Source organism: Fukomys damarensis, unplaced genomic scaffold (assembly GCF_012274545.1).
Source record: "Fukomys damarensis isolate Sample0158 unplaced genomic scaffold, DMR_v1.0_HiC HiC_scaffold_1, whole genome shotgun sequence".
NCBI classification, from domain to species: Eukaryota; Metazoa; Chordata; class Mammalia; order Rodentia; family Bathyergidae; genus Fukomys; species Fukomys damarensis.
The window spans coordinates 24,930,811-24,945,503 of record NW_022900913.1 but is presented as its reverse complement, the minus strand read 5'-3'; the positions used below and the strand labels follow the sequence as shown (position 1 = coordinate 24,945,503).

The following is a 14,693-nucleotide window of genomic DNA, read 5'->3' as shown; positions in this document are numbered from 1 at the left end:
GAGCCGAGCCGCCAGCCGCCGCCGCCCGGCAGGACCCCTAAATCCCCTCTTCTGCCGGGCGGCCCCCGACCTCTCCGATCTCGGATCTCCCCGCGACTCCGGGGATGGAGAGTAGAGCAAGGGGATCTTGCAGGGAGTGCCGAGTCGCCCGGCTGACTGCTCTCCCGCGTCACTCTCCGCCTTAAGCCCTCCGAGCCCAGATGATAACGTGTCGTCGTCTCTCTACCTTCTCCCTGGTCCTGTGCCAATGCCCTCCCCGAGAGTCCTGCAAACCAAGTGCAGGCATCCCTGAATTCATCGGGTTCCTTTAGTTTTCCCTGCAAGGAGAGATGTTAATTTGCGACAACCACCTGTAAATTGGGTGGTTGCTAGACTGGAAAAGATGTGCGAGGTGGGCCCGGGATTTAGCTCAGCGGCTTCGTGCCTGCCTCGCAAGTGCAAGGTCTTGAGTTCGAGCCCCGGTACCAACAAAACAAAACAAGAAAAAGATGTGCGAAGTTTCTAGTAATAAAATGAGTAAGATGGCCTTCTTATAGCTGTTGGAGTCTTTCCCCTCTGGGGAAAAAAATGCAAGTAAGATTGTACTGAGTCATTGTAATGCATTGGATGGAGTCTACCTTAAGGGAAGCTGACAATTCTAAACTGTCTGTAGTTTATTATATACATTTTAACCAGAGACAAAAGCACATAACGCTGGATGTTTCTGTTACTTTTGAGTCAGAGACAGTCGTAATTCATATCATAAGCAAAGTAATGAGCTATATGTTTCTGTGTGTGTATCTGCTTTTTGTTAAACCCAAGTCTTTTTTAAAAACACATTTACATTAGGCAGCTTGTGTAATGGAAAAGGCACCACTGGGAGTCAGAAAACTTGGGTAACAACAATCTCTTTTGTTCTTGATCTTGTGATGTTGGCATAACATTTGAGTTATCCTTTTCCTCATTTGAAAGATAGTGGGGACGCCAATGTTTTTAGACTGAAACTTTGTAATTCTGAGAGAAGTTGTTTTAGAGTATCCTAAGATGCCATTTGTAAGATAATGCCATTACTCTCTGTACTACTGAAGAAAATGCTGCCAATTAAAATATGATACAATGTTTAGCAGTTATTTTTAACAGATGTTAAAATGTATAAATGTGTGTTATGTTGATGAAGTTGGCACTTTACTAATTGTTAAATGCCTTCATCTAATGTGGCATTTTACAAATTTCTGGAGGCCTGTATTAAAAAACTATAGAAATGACATTTACAACAAAATCTTGGGGCTTTTCAAACATTAACAAATGTTGCTTACAAGTCGTGAAAATTAAACAACAAAGTTTCAGCCACTTTTGATAAAACCTTTTAAAGTTATTAATATTTCTGCAAAAATTAAACCATTTTTCTCTTGGAAACGAGATAATCATTGGTGTTATGAGCCTATTGCAAGCAAGTAGCATGTTTTCTAAAAAAAAAGGCTGTATTTAATCATTGAAAATTTTACTTCTCTTACAGTATTTTTCTCTTCACAGTATCTTACCTCTTACACAGTATCTGTAGCAGCTGAATGATAGAGTTGAATTATTAGCTGCTTACTTGCTAGAAAATCATGTTTGTTTTTTGTTGCAGTTTTGAAATATTTCTAAATGCAGGCCTATAGATAGAAATAAGGGGAGAAAATGACAGTTTAAAGATGATTTTTTTTGTAAAATATTTATGCATGTATGTTTTATCTTAGTGTGGGAAATTTACAGAAATATTGTACCTAAGGTTGCAGTTCTGAAAAATTTTTTCTAAGCGCATATTTACAGTTAGAAATAAGGGAAGGATTACACAGCATGCCTGAAGCCCTGATTTGATCTCAAGCAACAAAAAAGAAAAAGGGGAGGAATGTTGGTTTAAAGATACTTGATGGCGGGGCGGGTGATGATACTGTGCTAATAAAAAATAAAAAAGACATTGAGACATATGTGTTTCATCCCAGAATAAGGAACTGTTACAAGATTTTATACTTGGGGCCAGGGATTTAGCTCAGTGGTTCCACCGCCTGCCTTGCAAGCACAAGGGCCCGAGTTCGATCGCGGGTACCAAAAAACAAAAACAAAAAAAAATTTTTTATACTTAATATTTTAGGGATCTTGAATGTCATTTTCAGTAAATGTAACAATAAGATTACTGAACTGATTGTTAATGTGTGTTTGTAATGAGAGAACTAGTTTTTTGATACTAATTTATGTATATATACCCAAAACTAATAGGGTCCTCATGAATAAACAATATTGTACATGAAAGTTGATTGCATTTAAGAACAAGAAACCAGGCCCAATAATGGTACTACTTTGGCCAAGGAAAACACTGCTTTGGTTACATTAATAACCGAAGCATATGCAAAAAATGGCAGTGATATTATTGACAGTTTTAGCTGAAATAGTTACAGTGAAATTTTTGAAGGTGAAAGACAAAAAGGGTAGTTTGCCGTTTTTTTTTTAAAATCTCAAACTTAGGGTTCTTAAGTATTTAGTGTGGAAGATTTGAATGCATTGTTCACCTGTCATAAGATACAAATAATTGAAAGTAAGCATCCTGCATCTTAAATTTAAGTCAGTTCTGGTTGGTTGGTGAGTAACAGGGTCTCACTATGTGATTCAGGCTGTCCTCGAACTCATGGCCATCATTCTCCTTCAGCCTACTGATTGCTGGGATTACAGGCCTTCACTACCACACCTGACCAGTTCTCTTCCTTAGTTACAGTTAGGTAAAGTGTTTGATAACATTTGTTTAGACTTCCTTTTTGTGTGATACTGGAGATTGAACCCAGGACCTTGGCAATGAGCTGCATACTCAGCCCCTTTTGTAGTTATTTTGAGACAGTTACTAAGTTGCCCAGGCTAGGTCCCAATTTGGAATCCTCCTACCTTGGCTGCAGAGTGCTAAGACTACTGGGACCACCCCACATACCCCTACCCATGCTGGGGATTGGAACCCAGAGCTTAATGCATGCTAGGTAAGTACTCTGCTACTGAGCAAACCTCTAGCCCTGGCTCCTTAATATATATCAGTTATTCATAATGATATAGTAAAGGTCACATTTTTTGAGATCTTTAAAAGTTCTACTACTCTTAACTTATTTAGATTTTTTTCATTTCTGTTAATTTTTATTAAACATTTTTGTGATAAGCATTTCCTCAGTATATGCTACAAGTCTCATCTGCTGTTTTTCTTCCTGACAATGTGTTTTTTAAAGGCAAGGCCACTACAAGGCCATTTGCCACTTTTACAAATGCAATCTTTTTCTTTCATGGATTTTTTTTTTCTCCCATTTAGGAAAAAAATTGTTTTGAGTGTTTGTTATGTGATTGTTGCTGATACGATGTAAATTTTTGAATACACAGGACAAAGCAGATCGCAGGCATGGTAAAAATGCAAGGAGAGTGTTCTGGCCGAACAAGAACTTGGTTGGATAGGTAACCTTGAGTGAAGTACCTTTTTGAATTGAGAAGGTGTGTGTTTTTTTTAAGACAGGGCTTTGCTGTGTAGTTCAGGCTGGCCTTGAACTCACTGTTGCCCAACCTGGCCTCGAACTTCCAACAATCCTGCCTGGGCCTCCTAAGTGCCGGGATTACAATTATGTGCCAGTGTGCCAGCTGAGAAGATACTCTTTTAAACACAGGAGACTAATTGTATTTTCTAGTTCTTAGGAAAAGAAATATTTTAACATTAATAAGGACTTTATCAAAGAATGTGAAAAGATAATTCTCAATGGGGAAAGTTTCACAGGGTCAAACTCTATTGACAGTGATGCAGAATTTATTGTATTTATTTTCAAAGGGAATTTAAACCAAAAGTATTTTATAATTTGTTCTTAAGAAAAGAACTGCTTTAATATTAATAAGAACTTTATCAAAGAATGTAGAGATAATTCTCAATCGGAAATATTTCAAAGGATCAAACTCTTCATTGACAGTCATGCAGAATTTATTGTACTTACTTTCAAAGAGAATTTGGCATATAGAAGTACACCTTAAAAAGTTGTAAAATAATTCTACTATATTCCAAAATTAAGAGTACATAATTTGTTTCTGTAAGAGTTTTTAAATAGCCATTTTCTCTTCATTCTTTTTAAAAATCCTGGGATACTCCTTCATTTTTTCCTAATTAAAGCCTTTTATCTGTTATTTGGATAGCCTAAATCTTTAGCTCATTCTTAAAGTAGGTTTGTCTTCTATATAACTCTTGTCATTGATGTCTGAATGTTATTCTACTATCAATAAAGTTGGAATAATCATTTAGCAACTTTTTTGCCATTTTTGTATCTAGTGTATATTGAGTTTAGGGAGTTCAAAGATGTGCAAAATAATTACCTCTATTCTTAGTCTTAGTTCTTAGCAGATGTTAATGATAAACGCTGGAGTAGATTTTAACTGTTGATGGATATTTAAATTAAGGATTTGCTTGTCCAAAGAAGTTTTCTCTAATGATTTTGAGATGTCTTTAGAACATGTGTTCCTAACTGATAAGTATCTTCATATCACTTCCGATAACTTGGGCAGGGGGCCCAGGATTTAGCTCTGGTTGCGCCGCCTGACTTGGAAGTGCAAGGACCTGAGTTTGATCCCTGGTACCAAAAAAAAAAAAAGATAACTTGGGAAGGCTAATAATTAGCCTTGGGTAGACTGATTAGCCAGTAAACTTTTCCCCCCTTTTTTATACTTTTTATCTGAATGTAAAGAATATTATGTCTTGAAGGAAAGCATAAAAGTAACACTAGCTAAAGTAGAAAAAGATTAATCACTAACTGAGATGAAAAAACCAGGTGAACAGGTTTTTGAAACCAACCACGGTAATGGAAATTTACTGGCTGTATAAAAAAATTTTTTTCCAGCAGCTAATTATGTCTGCTCTTCATTGTTGAATCAGAGACCCTAGAATGCATATTGCATGAATGAGTTTGAAGTAATGAGAATTTTCTTTCCAAAAATCTAGTTGCTAGGGCAGGGAATTTAGCTCAGTGGTGCCTCTGCCTGCCCCGCAAGTGCAACATCCTGAGTTTGATCCCCAGGTACCAAAAATAAATGAATGAATGAATAAATGAAAGAAAGAAAGGCTAGTTGCTGTTATACTTAGCATGTTCCTGTATATGTTCTTTTTTTTTTAATACAACAAAGTCTTTTTTTTATCAAGTTTATTGGTACTTTTTAGGTTTCCTGTATATGTCCTTTTTTTTCTTTTTGAGACAGGGTCTCACTACATGGTTGAGACTAACCTGGAACTCATTGTGTAGCCCAGGATGGTCTCGAACTCACAGCAATCCTCGTGCCTCAGCCTCCAGAGTGCTTAAGTATAATTTGAAAGGACTGGGGTGTGGTTTGGTCATAGGCACTTGTTCATTATGCTTGATGTGCGAGTTCAGTCTTCAGCACTGGGTGGGGGGTGGAGGATTAAGGTGGGCCAGAGCACAGATTGTGAAGTGTATGCTTGAGTATATTTCTGTAAACTGCCTGTGTACTATATATAATGAAAAGGGCATGAATTTTGGTAGTCAGACTTGGATTTGAATCTCAGCTCCATCACTTGCTTGGTCTAACCTCTCTGAGATTGCTTCCTTACCTAACTTGCCTTGAAGTAAACTTGTAGTAGCTCCTGGTTTTCACTAAGCATTCTGACTAATGCTATAGGATTTCCTACAAAGAATGGATTTGAATAATAACTACTGTTAAGGGCTTAAAAAGAACTCCATGATTGCTATTGGCTATGTATTCAATATGTAGCTACATAGGCTCACAGTAAAATATTTTAAAGGGTTCTTTTAATTGGTAAATTTCAATCATTTTAATAGTGAAGAAAGGAAAGTTTTTTTTATACTGCTGGATTAGAATATACAATTGCTTAAATAGACTTTTTTGTTTTTGTTTTTGTTTTTGTTTTTGTTTAAGTAAAGGTGTACAGATACATCAGTTTAGTCCAGAAGCCAATTCTTGGTCTTTACCACTTAACCAGTCAATTATTTAAATACAGGATTACCAAAAATTGCATATTTTTCATTAATTTTTATAGTAAGAATTATTAAAATGACAATTTTATCAAATTCATTTTTATATGTGGTACATTTTTTAAATACACAATGCAGCATTACAATCTGGACAATAATCTAGTCTCATTCTGAATTCTTTTTGCATTATTTTATTTCTTTGAATAGCATTTTACTCTGTCTTGTTAGCCTTTCTTTTTCTTTTTTTTTCCCCCTGTGGGTGGTATAATTTCAGTAAAATGTCTACCACTAAACAATAGTGAAAATATTGATGACGGACATCTTGGTTGGCCTTTTGCTTTCCATATTTTTCAATTATTTGCTCTATTAGACCTAAATCATAATGATTTTTTGAACCCTCTTGTTTTGAGTAAATAACAAATGAGTTTCATGTTTGGCAGAGGTGCATAAATATTTTATAATTTTCCTCATTTTTTGATTACAGGATAGATTAAATGTTGGTCACCTCTTAGCACCACCCACAGAATTATAATCATTGACCACTATTAGAATTTTTTGTTTCATTTCTTCTTTCAAGTTCTGTCATATCCGTATTATGAATAGTTAAGGAGAACCTTTTTTGTTTTTCCATTTAATTACACAGACTTTTCATCTCTGATATGATAACATTTCTCCCTTTTTCAGTTTCTTTTGCAGATCTTTTGGCATTTCCTTCCTATATAATCTCAATATCCCAGACATGTCCTTTTTTTATTGTAAAAGAATACCACTTGAAGGCAGGGGATTTAGCTCAATGGCACCATGTCTGCCTCGCAAGTGCGCAAGGTCCTGAGTTCAATCCCTGGTACCAAAAAAAGAATATCGAGTTATGGAGAAGTATAAGAATTATATCTAATGTACTTAACAATGAAGAGTTTTCATAGATTGTACTACAGAATTAAAGGTTATTTTCACAAATAAAATAAACACAAATCAGTAAAAGAAAATAACAAGGAGTTACTATTAGATTTCACTAGAAACAAACATCAGAGGCAGATTCATTCTAAGTAAAGTGTGAAAGCCAGAAGGTGGTGACCCACATCTGTAATCTCAGCACTCCAAAGACTGAAGCGGGAGGATTGTCATGAGTTCAAAGCCAGCCTGGCTACATAGTGCACTGCCCAAGTATCAGGTGGGATAAATGAAGTGGTCAAAAATAAAAATGTAGTACTTGACAAAGTGTGTTAGAATTAAACTCATCTTAAGATGAGTTTCTGTACTTGTCCATAAATTGTTCTTGACAACGTTTTATCACCATATAGGATTAGCATACATTTTTCTGATTGTGGCATTTCTTAATGTTTCATAAAAGTCATGTGCAACACAGTTCGTAATTCATACAATCACCAAATAAGTAGAATACTGAATTTGGGCGGGGGTGTTTTGTATACTCTGTATATTAAAAGACATCTGTAAGGCTGAGGGTAGTCCAGTGTTAGAGTGCTTGCCTGACATGCATCAAACCCTGGGTTTGATTCCCAGCATGGGAGAAAAAAGAGGGAGTAACTCACCTGTTTTATGAATGTGTATAATTTGTATCCTCTCAAGGAGTGTATCCTTGTAGGGCATGAGGGCAAAAGGGTGGGAACAAATATATGTAGAAGTAACTACGCCATGATAATGAGTAGTTGTTTTGTTTTTTTTTTTTAACTGAGTTTATTGGTACATTTTAGGTATACAGTACAGTTACATTCATTATTTTGTACCTTTACATGACAGGTCTTGGTTCTCATTTTTTCCCCTTGTCCCTGCCCTCCCTTCACCCCCTCCTCCCCTCCTCATTTACAAACACTTTATTTCCATTTTTTCATTTTCTCATATTTTTTCTTTAATTCATGATAATGAGTTTTAATGAAATACTTAAATGGGAAATTAGAAAATGTGACTATGAAGTTTGAGATAGAGGTCATGGTCTTTCATTCTGAAAATCAAATGTCATTTTAGGTGAAGTATTCTGAGCCAAACAGGAATGTGTGAATTGCTTATGTTTGAAACTAGATGGGCTCTGAAAACAGACTACTTGATCTGTGTCTGGTTTCTTACCTGCCTTGTGACTTTGGACTGATAGTTTTCTGGTATTATAATTTCTTTGTAAATTGGAAATCATATCCTTACCTTATGGTATTGAGGTTTTAAAACATTTTTATTTGTATAAAAAGAATGCTGTACATATAGTAGCAAGATAGCTTGTTAAACTAAGCATACCTGTGTAAACCTACACCCAAATTAAATAGCACAGGATCAGCATGTCCAGAGGCCTCTACATTCTTTCATTGTATTGTTTTGAGGATTCGGTGTTATATGTAAAGTGCTCAGAACAATAACTGACATACTTTTGCATGGATGTAAGCCACTATTCCAGTAGGTACTTGGAAAGGGGGCTCAGAAAGGCATAAGGGCTGGCAATGTAATCCTAGACATCATCCATATGGGTTGGGTTGGGTGGGAATCCACTACTAACTGTTGAATGTGAGTGAAAGCACAGTGGTGCTTAATATATCAAGCATTTAGTAATCACATTTTGAATCAATGAAAGAAAAAAAAGTTGTGTTACAAACTTGAGGAGCATCAGTGTTTAAGGTAAGGCCAGGGAAAAAAGAAATAACTGGCAAAGAATATTCTTGAAAATAGAGTTGAAGACATAGAATATGTTTTGCTAAGCAAAACAGTAAAGAAGCCTTTTAAACAATAGGAATTTAAATCAGGGCAGAAAAAGCCGTTATTTATGAAGATGGCTTTATAGCATCTTTTATTTCCCCAAGCCTGCCCAACTACACTATTTTTATTATAATGATCTTTATAAAATTTAAATTTAGTTATAGTACCTTTCATCTGGTTACCATCAGAATATTCAGTTACTCTAGCTTCTCTTTTGTGGTATTTCCCTAATCACATGAGATCCAAACACTTCTGAAAATATTCTTAAATTTGTAAAAATTTTGGTTAAAAACCACTGGGGGTAGTAATGCACCCCTGTAATCCCAGTATCCAGGAGACCAAAGGCAGGAGTTCAAGGCCAGCCTGTGAGTGTTGTCTCCAAAAGAAAATTAAAAGTGAATTGGCTATTTTTAATTCTTTGTTCTTAGTGTGAATATTCATATTGTTCCCTGGAGCAGGGTTAGTATGTTTGAGAAGTGGATTTTTTTTTCCCCCCTTGAACCAGAGTACTTTGGATTAATTTTTGGTTACAGAGCACTTTGAATTAATTTTTGGTATTTATCAGCTTTTATTGTACCCAGAAGTTTTTTGTGTTGGGGGAGTTTTTGTTTTGTTTTTTGTTTGTTTGTTTGTAGTTCTCATGATTTACACTTAGTTACAGGAACCTCATGTAGAAATTTAAGGGCTGTTGTATTTTGGGGGTTTTTTGTTTGTTTGTTTGTTTTTTTGGTACCTGGGATCACACTTAGGATCTTCTGCTTGTGAGGCGGGCAGCAGAACCACGCAGCTAAATTCCCAGACCTTTTGGGGTGGGCTGTTTTACTTATTTTTTATATATTAGATTTTTATAGTTATATAAATTTTTGTGTGTGTATATATATTTTATATCGTTTAAATTTAACCCCACAGCCAATTGCTGTTGAAGTTGTTTTAGCCAATGATTATGTAAATTTATCTTCATATTTATTGCTATTTTTGCTTAATATTCATTCATTTTGAAATTATTTTCATCCTTCCTAGAGTAAATCTTTCAGAATTTCCACTAGTGTAAGTATAAGAGTAACTGGGTTTTTGTTTTTGTTTGTTTCCTTTATATCACAATATATTTATCTTGCCTTCATGCTTGAATAGATGTTAGTCACCATAGGCAAATTTTTCCTCTGGCTGCCTACAAGAGTTTCTCTTCATCTTTGTTTACTATTTTCCACTTAAATGTGTATTAGTATGAATTCTATTTTAGTCAGTCCTAGTAGGGGTTTGTTGGGATTCCCAAGTCTAAAGTTTAACTTTCATTATTTTGGGAGAATCTCTTTGTTTTTAGACAGTTCTCCTATTTTTCTCCACTTAGAATGCCTAGTGGTTTTGACACTTTTTTGTAACCTCCAAGTTTTTAATTTCTTTAGTGTTTTTCATGAACTCTGCATTCTTGGTAATTTTACAGGTGTTTTCTAGTTCACTAATTTTTTGCCATTTATGTTGTCTAATCACTTGAGTTCAAGTTACATATTTTTCTGTGCTGTTTCATTTTTGGAAGTTCTGCATCATTCTTTTATAAGTTCATCTAATTATTTTTATCTATTTTTCCCCAGACCTTAGTCTCTTTAAATTTACTGATCTTTTATACCAAATAATTCTATAATATCTGTATTTCTTTCAAAAATTTGTTTTATTCTGCACACTTACATTAGCTTGTTTCCTCATGGTGTTTGTTGAGTTTTGTTGTTGTTTTGTTTTGTTTTGTTTTGTTTTTTGGTACCAGAGATTGAAAGTGGAGTTTTGTTTTTTAATCAAGATTTCCTGTTGGAACATTATTTGCATCATTTAGGGATAAATACATATTTTGTGCCACCTGTAAGCACTGTCAGCCTAGACTTGTATTAAGCTTCGCGGTGTAAATCCTGGTCACATAAATATCTCACAGCCCACACCTACATAAGGGCTCTTTTGTGGTTAAAGGAGACTTCTGATTACCCCTAGCCAAAGCTGAGATAGAAAATTTCCTTACAGTTTTCTCCTAAAGATGGTAGAAAGCTCTTTTGTTACTAGCCTGTGAAAGTTATTTATAGAAGTGTGCAAATCAACTGCATTACTAAGCATTGTTTAATTTAGCTCACTTTTTTTTTTTAGTTGCAAAATTCTCTTGAAGGAAGCAGTACATTGATGATTCATATTCTGTACTTAATGTTCCTTACCTCACAGAGCAAGAGTAGTTTGAAGACCTGCTGCCTGCCTAAAGTAGACCTCTGAGGATCATCAGACACCTGTACAAAGCCTAGTTTACTTGTGGCTTTTAGCTTCAGAATGTCTTTTCTGTCCAACCTGTTCATTCATTTAACCAAGACATAATTTATAAAATGCTTTGTCTCGGGCTGGGGATTTATTTGGCTCAGTGGTTCCAACCCCTGCCTTACGAGCAGGACTGAAGTTCGATCCCTGGTACCAAAAAAAAAACTTTGTCTCCATTTTTAGATTTTTTTTTTTTTTTAATTTTCAAGTTTACTTAGCTGAATGATAAATGTTTGGTCCAGGGATTTAGCTCAGTGGTGCTACTGCCTGCCTCACAAGCGGAATGTCCCAAGTTCAATCCCTCATATCAAAATAAATAAATAATAATAAATGTTCATTTGTTTTTTGCTACTTTTGAAAAGTTGTCTTAAGTAGCAGTAATTCCGTTAGAATGAGGTAGTACTCAATTCACATTTGTCATAAAAATTATCATCTTGGTCATTTTTAACATTGTAATACAGTAGTGTTAAGTATATTCGCATTGTTGTGAAATACATCTCCAGACATTTCTCATCTTGCAAATCTGAAACTATACTTATTATATGACAACTCGGCCTTTTCCCCAGTCCCTGGTAACCACCACTCTACTTTGTTTCTGGGAATTTTAGCACTTAAGATGTTTCCTATAAGTGGATAATGCAGTATTTGTTTTGCAACTGGCCCGTCTCACTTAACATACAATGTTCTTAAGGTTCATCCATGTTCTCTACCCATGACAGTATTTCTTTCTTTTTTGAGGCTAAACCTTTGTATGTATATACTACAATTTGCTTTTTAATCCTCTGTTGGTAGACATTTGGGTTTCTGCTACCTTTTGGCTCTTGTTAATAGTGCTGGATGTGCAGATATCTCTTAGACATTCTTAACTTTTCTCATTGCTAAGACAAAATACCCAGTGCCCAAAGTTAAAGGAGGAATGGTTTGTTTGCCTTACAGTTTGTAGAGGTTTCAGTCCATAGTTGGCTGGCTCCAATGCCAGACAGAATGGCAGAGGAGAAACAGTTCATAGTTGGCAAAAGGTAGCAAAACAAGGGATGACCACAGCTCTTTCCATTCTTTATATCTTATCCAGGCTATGTAGGGCAGGTTACACTCGTACCCTTAATCCTAGTGCACTTGAGCCTAGTATTGCACCATGAATTAATCCAAGTTATACCCTCTAGATCCAGCCACCTCTGAAAAAGCCCTACCTATGACCAACCACATGAGGCTTTGAGGGGGCATCTAAGACATAAGCCATAACAAACATTGCTTTTATGTCTTTTGACTATACAATCAAATATGAAATTGCTGAGTGTGTGATATGATAGTTCTAGTTTTAATTTTTTGACAAATCTCTATATTGTTTGCCATAGAATTTTATACAGTGGTTCCCACATGTCTCAAACACTTTTTATTTTTGTAGTAGCCATTGTAATTGATGAGATGTTGTCTCATTGTTTTGGTTCACATTTCACTGATGAATGATTTTGAACATCTTTTCATATGTTCTTTAACTGTTTGTATATCATCTGTAGAGAAATATCTATTTGAATCTGGCCCTTGGAAGGGGGATTGAGACAGGGTCTTACTACTCAGTTCAGACTATCCTGAACTTACTGTGTAGCCCAGGCTGACCTCAAATTCATTGATTCTTCTGCTTCAGCTTTCGGAATTCTGGGATCACAGAGCCTGTCTTTATTTTTTTAATAAGTCATTTGACTTTTTGTTGTTGAACTGTAGTTCTTTATATATTTCTGTCTTTTAATCCTTAACCAGATATTTATTTGATATTGGTACTAGAGATTAAACCCAAGACCTCTGTTGAGCTAGTCAAGTATCCTATCACTGAGCTATATCCCCAGGCATTTTTATTTTGAGACAGTCTCACCAGGTTGCCCCCAGGTAACCTCAAACTTGTGATTCTTCAGTAGCTGGGATTATAGGTGCGTACCACCATGCCTGGCTTTAGATATATAATTTGCAAATATTTTCTCCTGGCTCTGATTAGTGTGTATTTTGCTGTGATGATTGTGCCCTTTAAGGCCCCCTAAGGAGGCGTGGGTGTGTGTCTGAGAGAGACACAGACAGGGTCTCCCTGTGTCAAGCTCCCTGTGTATTTCAGGCTGGCCTCAAACTCAATGGTAATTAGTCCTCCTGCCTTAACCTCCTGAATCCTGGGATTACAGGCATGTGCACAATGTACTGAAGTTTGACATAGTCCCCTTTGTCTATCTTTGCTTTAGCTGTCATAACCAAGAATTCATTGCCATATCCATTGTACTGTGTTAAGTCTTTATCAATTTTTGAGGAAATGATTTTTCTGTACCTTTGAGTATGATGTTAGCAATGGACCTTTCATAAATAGCTTTTATTATGTTAAGATCATTTTATTTTATTCCTACTTTTTTTTCTTTATCATGAAAAAATGTTGAGTCTTATGCTTTTTTTGAATCAGTTGAAATTATCACATGGACTTTGTCTTTTCTGTGAAGTGGTATTTTAAACATTGATTTTTAGATGTTGAATTTATCATCATGTTTTAGACTATTTAAAACTAAAAAGTAGATGTGACGAGCTGGGTGTGGCCTGTAATCCCAACACTTGGGCGGCCAGGCAGGAGGATCCCTGCAATTTTGAGGCCAGCCTGGGTGACAGTAGTGACTTCTAGGTCAGCCTGGAATACATAATGAGACTTGTCTGGAAAAGCTAAACAAAACAACAAAAAAGAAAGTAATGATAATTAAGTGTTCTTACACTGGCACTGCACTACTTAGGTTCATGCTTTGGTTCTGCATATTATCCCTTGAGTTATAAACCTTACTTTGCCATAAATGAGTTTTTGTTAATAAACTAAGCAAGGACCTGGGATTTAGCTCAGTGGTTCTGATGTCTACTTCACAAGCACAAGGGCCTGAGTTCGACCCCAGGTACCAAAAACATAAAAAAAATTTTTAAAAAACTAAGTTTATTTTTCTGTGTTGCATAATAGAAGGGAACTTTCTTAGAGGAATAATAAGTAGCAGGAAAGTTAATGCTGAGTGACTATTCTGGACTTCAAGTTAATAGGCTGTCTCATAAAAATGCCATTCTCAAACTTTTTGGTTTTAGGACCCCTCTGACTCTTATTATTGAATATCCCAAAGGGCTTTTGTTTTAAAAATTAAAGTTAAAGAAACTTTATTAAGTCATTAAAAATAAGAGTAGTAAAACATAACATATTAACAAAAATACCTTTATGAAAAAATAACTGAATTCCAAAAGTAGTGAGATAAGAGGCATTGTTTTACATTTTTTACAAATCTATTGTCTTAATACTGTTGGATTCTCAAATCTGCTGCATTTAGTCTATTGCAGTAACAAATTGGGTTAAAATATATGAAGCCAGATCAGCTTTATGCAAATAGATGTTTAATTGCAAAAGGGAGAATATCGTGGATCCCTGAAAAGATCTTAGGGATCCTTAGAGGTCCTGGGTCCTTGGATCACATTTTAAGAATTGCTGTGGTATAGAAAGTAGACTTCTATTCCCCAGAGAACTTTGCCCTTAGTGCATTCTAGTTTCTTTCTTCTGTTTTTAATGTCCATATCACTGAATAATGTGCCTCTTTGGTGATTTACCAGTTCTATGAAGTTAATTTTTATTTCCCACAATTATAATTTAAGACTTTTTAAAACTCTCTCTTGCTTTTTATTTCTCCTCTTCCCAAATTTAGTGATAGGCTATTTCTGTTTCCTCAGACAGTAAACTTCACTTCTACT

The 14,693-nt window shown here is 35.5% G+C and overlaps 1 protein-coding gene across 3 annotated transcripts in view; it reads left to right on the top strand.

Moving 5' to 3' along the window:
* Positions 1–14,693, top strand: part of Zfr (zinc finger RNA binding protein) — a 78,010-nt gene that overhangs the window by 353 nt on the left and 62,964 nt on the right. The gene's annotated exons all lie outside the window — the stretch shown is intronic.